Source organism: Oryx dammah, unplaced genomic scaffold (assembly GCF_014754425.2).
Source record: "Oryx dammah isolate SB20612 unplaced genomic scaffold, SCBI_Odam_1.1 HiC_scaffold_19, whole genome shotgun sequence".
Taxonomy (NCBI): Eukaryota; Metazoa; Chordata; class Mammalia; order Artiodactyla; family Bovidae; genus Oryx; species Oryx dammah.
In genome coordinates, this window is record NW_024070203.1 from 32809508 (window position 1) to 32815730 (window position 6223).

The following is a 6223-nucleotide window of genomic DNA, read 5'->3' on the forward strand; positions in this document are numbered from 1 at the left end:
GTCCGGTTCTTTGTGATCCCATTGACAAGTACACCAGGCTCCTCTGTCCATGGGATTTTTCAGACAAAAATACTGGAATGGATTGCCTATTCCTTCTCCAGAGGATCTTCCCAACCCAGGGATAGAGCCTGCGTCTCCTGTTTTGCAAGCAAATTCTTTACCACTGTGCTACATGGATGGGCATTTTTGTCATGTATGAAGAGCATTGAATTGAGCATAAACTCACCCCTCACAGACAGATATACAGTTCACAGAACTTATTTTGCGAGCTTAGTGATAAACTTAACAGCTATATCCAGTGATATTACTTATTTTTATTTTGCTATAAACCATACAGAACATTTTTTATAAATTTTTCATTGTCTCTGTTTATTATATATGTAGCAACCTAACTCCTAACGTACTACCACATAAATGCTACTGTGCAGACTTTTAATGGCAAGCAATAAACAGCATTGCTAATAAAATAGGTGATATTTTAACAATTGTGTACATTTATGTTAGTTAAACAATTGTTAGCTTGATTTCACACATATATTTGCTTTTAAGTATTATGAAGGTCATTTTTTAAACAACAGATTTATTTAGTATAATTTAAAGACTACAGAAATCACCCTTCTGAAATGTATAATACACTGGTTTTTTAAATTTACTCACAGAGTTGTGTAATCATGATCACTGTCAAATTCCAAAATATTTTCATCACCACAGAAAGAAACTCTAACCCATTAACATCCCTACCAAATTACCCATTTCCCCAAACTCTGATGACTACTTGTAGTTTAGCCACTAAGCCCTGTCTGACTCTTTGTGATCCCATGGACTACGGCATGCCTGGTTTCCCTGTCCTTCACCATCTCCTGGAGTTTGCTCAGACTCATGTCCACTGAGTCTGTAATGCCATCTAACTATTTCATCCTCTGTTGCACCTTCTCCTCTTACTCTCAATCTTTTGCAACATGTGGGTCAACTACTTACCAAGTTATTAATAGAATCAGACAACATGTGATTTCCTTTGTCTGGCTTCTTTCAGATAGAACAACATTAAAAGGCTGTTGCAATTCATATATGCCATGGTACTGGGCACAGGACAAGGTTAAATCCCACAAACTTTGCGGTCTTCACATGATGCATTTTTTTTCTTTCTTAATCAACACTTTTGGGTGCTAATGTGCAAGATTTTGGTTACTTTCTAGCGTTCTGAATAAGTGTATTTTGACCATTTTTCTAGTATTCTCTTTTCTTCATGGAGGACTGGCTCATCAAAAGTATATGCTCTGAGTTCTAGATAAGCTTCCTCCTGTCCTGAAGTTTTATTTTCCAAGGAAAGTGAAGATAAGCAGAAAGAATGGTAGGCTCAGAGTTTAGAAAGAGGAGGGCATCTTTTCTCCTTCAGAAAAATAAAAACAATCAAGGAAGGAACAGGGAATTGTTAATGGAGTTTTTGCCCTGTAAAATTTTTGAAAATATATTTTGAATTATTTCACTGAGTCCATATCACGTCCATGCTTTCAGTTTAGACTTTGTTTTACTGATTCCTAGTTGATAGAACATGACTGTCACCGTCTGTATAAAAGGAGTGACCAGAGTTAGTCCCCAAAGACCAGCACCTTCTCTCTAGTTTCTCAGTGTCTTTCTTCTCTTCCCCCTAAGCTTCTGTTGGGCCCTCTCTGACCCCCGCTCATCTTTTTCCTGCTCTAATAATTTTTATTTTGACTTCTTGGCATATTTTTTCTATGTAGGTAAAGACTGTCCCTTTGAACACTGTTTACTTTTTTTTGGAAAATGAACTAACCTTTATTCTTTCCTTCTGAGTATCCACCTTTTGCTGTGCTTAGTTGCTCAGTAATGTCTGACTCTTTCTAACCCCACTCTTTCCAGCCCCAGTAGCCTACCAGGCTCCTCTGTTCATGGGGATTTTCCAGGCAAGGATACTGGAGTGGGTTGCCATGCACTCCTCCAGGGGATCTTCCCAACAGGATCAAACCCAGGTCTCACGCGTTGCAGGAGGATTCTTTACCATCTCAGCCACCAGGGAAGCCCAGCCCTTTAGGTTGGTGAATATGTTAATATTATGATCACTCATTACACTCTTGCTGAGTGCTGGAGAATTTCCACAGTGCAGATTTAGCTCATCACTATATAAATATTCAATAAGCATTAATTCCTGAACATATGCTAAATATTCTAATATACAGAAGCATTTGCTTGTTCAATCACAATTAATCATTTTCTGGCACCTATGATAGACACACTTAATATAAACAGGCATAAAATTTCTCCTCAAATGACTTAGCAATTCAGTGTGGCAGGTAAAAAGAAAAATGTAAAACTCAACTAGCAGGGCAAATATTTTCATTTTGATGATCTGCAGTTCATTATTTTTTGTTTTGTTTTATGCCTCATGCTTTTGGTGTCATGTCTAAGAGCATCTCACCATGCCTGAGGACCTCAAGATTTTTTCCTATGTTTTAAGTTTATATCTGGGAACCATTTAGACTTAATTTTTGTATGAAGTGTAAGGATTACGTTGCATTTAACTTTTAAATTAAATCTATGCAAATAAATTAGAGTTTTATTTATTATATATTGGACTTTTATTTATTATATATTAGAGATAGTATGGACTTCCATGGTAGTTCAGCTGGTAAAGAATCTGCCTGCAGCACAGGAGACCCCAGTTTGATTCCTTGGTCATGAAGATTCCCTGGAGAAGGGGATAGGCTACCCACCCGAGTATCCTTGGGCTTCCCTGTGGCTCAACTGGTAAAGAATTCACCTGCAATGCAGGAGACCTGGGTTTAATCCCTGGATTGAAAAGACCCAATATATTAGAGATTTTTTATATAGACATGCATGTATATAGATATATGTATCCAATTGCTCAAGCACCATTTGTTTAGAAGACTATCTTTCTTTTACTGAATTGCTTTTATATCTTTGCCAATAATTAGAAAATGGGCAAAAGATATGAACAGACATTTCAGCATAGAAAATACACAGGAGCAAATAAGTGTATGAAAATATGTTCAGCATCAGCAGGCAAGAAGAAATGCAAACTGAGACCACAAGGAGATATCTCTCCAAGTATATCAACAGCTATAGAAAATATATTGGCGATCATATCTTGATGAAGATGTAGAGGAATTGGATCTCCCTTACATTAGTTATGGGAATGGAAAGTTTTAAAACCACATGGGAAAACAGTTTGGCAGTTTCTTTAAAATAAATAAATAAGCATGAGCTCACCACTCTATCCAGCAATTGACCCTCTGGACATTTATCGCCCTGGAATTTTTTTTTTTTTTTTTTTGATCTGGCAAAGCAGGATTTCAGTTTCCCAACCAGGGATCAAACCTGCATCCCCTGCAGTGGAAGTTCGGAATCTTAAGTACTAGACCACACAGGAAGCCCCACCCCCCAGGACTTTAAGCTGTTTTCACACAAAGACCTTGCAGAGTGTTCAGAGCAGCTGCCCTAGCAGTGCCCCAAACTGGAAACAACCACAATGCCTGTTAATGGGTGAACGGTCAAGTATTCAACAGTGGGACACCACTCAGCCGTGAAAAAGGACCAGACTGCTGACATATAACAGCAAGGATGAATGTCAAAGGTGTTCTGGGAAATGAAAGAGGCAGGTCTCAATTCCCCTTACACAGCACTGGGAAAACAGGAACTTCCAACGAAGAGCTTGGGGTGGAGGTAAGCAGACGGTGGCAGGAGTGAGGTCTTTGTGACAGGGGACAGCCCTGCATCCTGACTGCCATGCTGCTTACACACACCTGCACACACCGTGTGCATACAGATGTCCTGACTTTGTTACTGTGCCCTAGTCATGTGACCTGTGACATTGATGGGAACAGAGCCAGGCTGCACTCGGAACCATCTTTGCAACTTCCTGTGAACCTGAAAGTCAAACTGAAAAGTGATCTACCAAGAACGCTGGAAAACAGAGAAATCATAAATTCAGAATAAACCTGTATTTAACCTTATGATTGTCTTTACAAGCTTGTGTATGTGTATGTATATGCATGTAGTTGTCTAAGAGAAACATGTCATTGTACTATGTTTTCTAATGTACTTTCAACACTTGAAAATATACTGAGGACATTTTTTTCCTTCTCATTTCTTACTTTTTATATCAATATCTTTTGATGGCTGGCATATCCTTTTAAGTTTGTCTGTTATTTTAAAACAATTATACTATTACCATCAAGATTGGTATCAACTTAAATGCCAATCTCTTATAACAAAGTTGGAAAAATTCCTAACAGTAGAATTATATTAATAAGATCAAAGGTATAATTTGAAATGTTTCATACACATTTAATGAATGTTTCACAGCAATATTCTATCAGTTTACATGAATTGTAACAATATATATCCATGAAGTGAGAGCTGACTGAGGTTGGTGTTATTAGCTTATTTATTTAATTTATAACAATATTGAAATTTATTTTCAAATACTTACTGAGCATTTTTTAGTCCATTTATGCCTATAGCATTTTTTTGTCATTTGTCCATTAATTTATTACATATGGTCTTCCATGTTTTCTATACATTAATACACAATATTCAAATTTATTTTATACTCTTTGTAATTATTTTACATTGCTTCCCAGTTTAACGTTTGTCTGTTATTTAAGATGCTATCTGCCTGGTGTTTGACATGTGTATGTCTCAAATTATTTCCTAACTACACATACTGTTTTTCTTGATGACTTTGTTTATTTTTAGTTATAAAATGCTCCCCTAGTGCACAGATCAGTTTTTGGAGACAGTTTTCGCCTGTGCATCTCATGACTCAAATGACTTCCATGGGAAACACCGGCTGTCCCTCTTCTGAAAGACATTAGCAAGCGTACTGGAGTGGGTTGCCATTTCCTTCTCCAGGGGATCTTCCCGACCCAGGGATCGAACCTGGGTCTCCCGCATTCCAGGCAGACGCTTTAACCTCTGAGCCAGTGAGCAGGTAAATCTCAGAGCCTTCACAGCTCTTGACAATCATATTTAATATCTCCCAATATTTTCCTGGTTCATTTTCTATTTCATTCAATTATTTCTTTATTTAACATTTAAGTAGTTTAGGCATTTCTAGATTGCATACTGGAGACAGTAGAATTCTTAAGAGCCGAGACTATGGAGCCAGACCACTTGGGGAAAGTGCCCTTGGGATCTATATATATACATTTTTTTTTACAGTTCTGATTAATCTATGATCATCCCAAAATAAAAAGTTTAAAAATCTTGGTAGTTAGCCAGAAGAGTTGAAAACTTACATTTGCACAAAACCATGCACCCATATTTTTTGTGTGTGCAAATATAAGTTTTCAACTCCTCTGGCTAACTACCAAGATTTTTAAACTTTTTATTTTGGGATGATCATAGATTAATCAGAACTGTAAAAAAAATGTATATATATAGATCCCAAAGGCACTTTTCCCAGGTGGTCCAGCTCCATAGTTTTGGCTCTTAAGAATTCTACAGTCTCCACCCATATAAGCTTTATTCATAACTGCCAAAATGCAGAAGCAACTTTAATGTCCCTTGGCTTCCCAGGTGACTTCCCAGGTAAAGAATCCACTTGCAATACAGGAGAGGCAAGAGACGTGGGTTTGACCCCTGGGTCCGGAAGATCCCCTGGAGGAGGAAATGACAACCCACTCCAGTATTCCTGCTTGGAAAATCCCATGGACAGAGGAGTCTGGCAGGCTACAGTCCACAGGGTCACAAAGAGTTGGACATGACTGAGTCTACTTAGCCCTACTACTACTACTATGATGTTCCTTAGTAAGGAAATGGATAAATATACTATGGTGCAGACCATATCATTCTATCATCAACCGTAAAATAAAGAGCTATCACACCATGAAAAGACAGTTTCCACATATGTTTTTCCTTATTTAATTGGTTAATATGTGAATTACACGAATGGATTGTCAAATATGGAACTAGCTTTGCCTTTCCCAGCTGACCTTCCCTGGATTATAGCACATACGTTTAAGACTGTCAGTTTCTTCTCAGTGAAAATTTAGTTACATCCCTTCTGTTGTCTTTCTTCTTCTTTTTTTTCAATCTAGTAAAAAGTTCCAAGTTAGCTAATACACTGAAGTTCAGGGAGTAGGTGCAGCTAGAGAGGGCAGGCATCTGTGTTCCCGCCCAGTGATTTACATCTCTTCCAAAGTTGATGTGTCTGAAGCTTAGACAACTGAGGGTAGCTCTC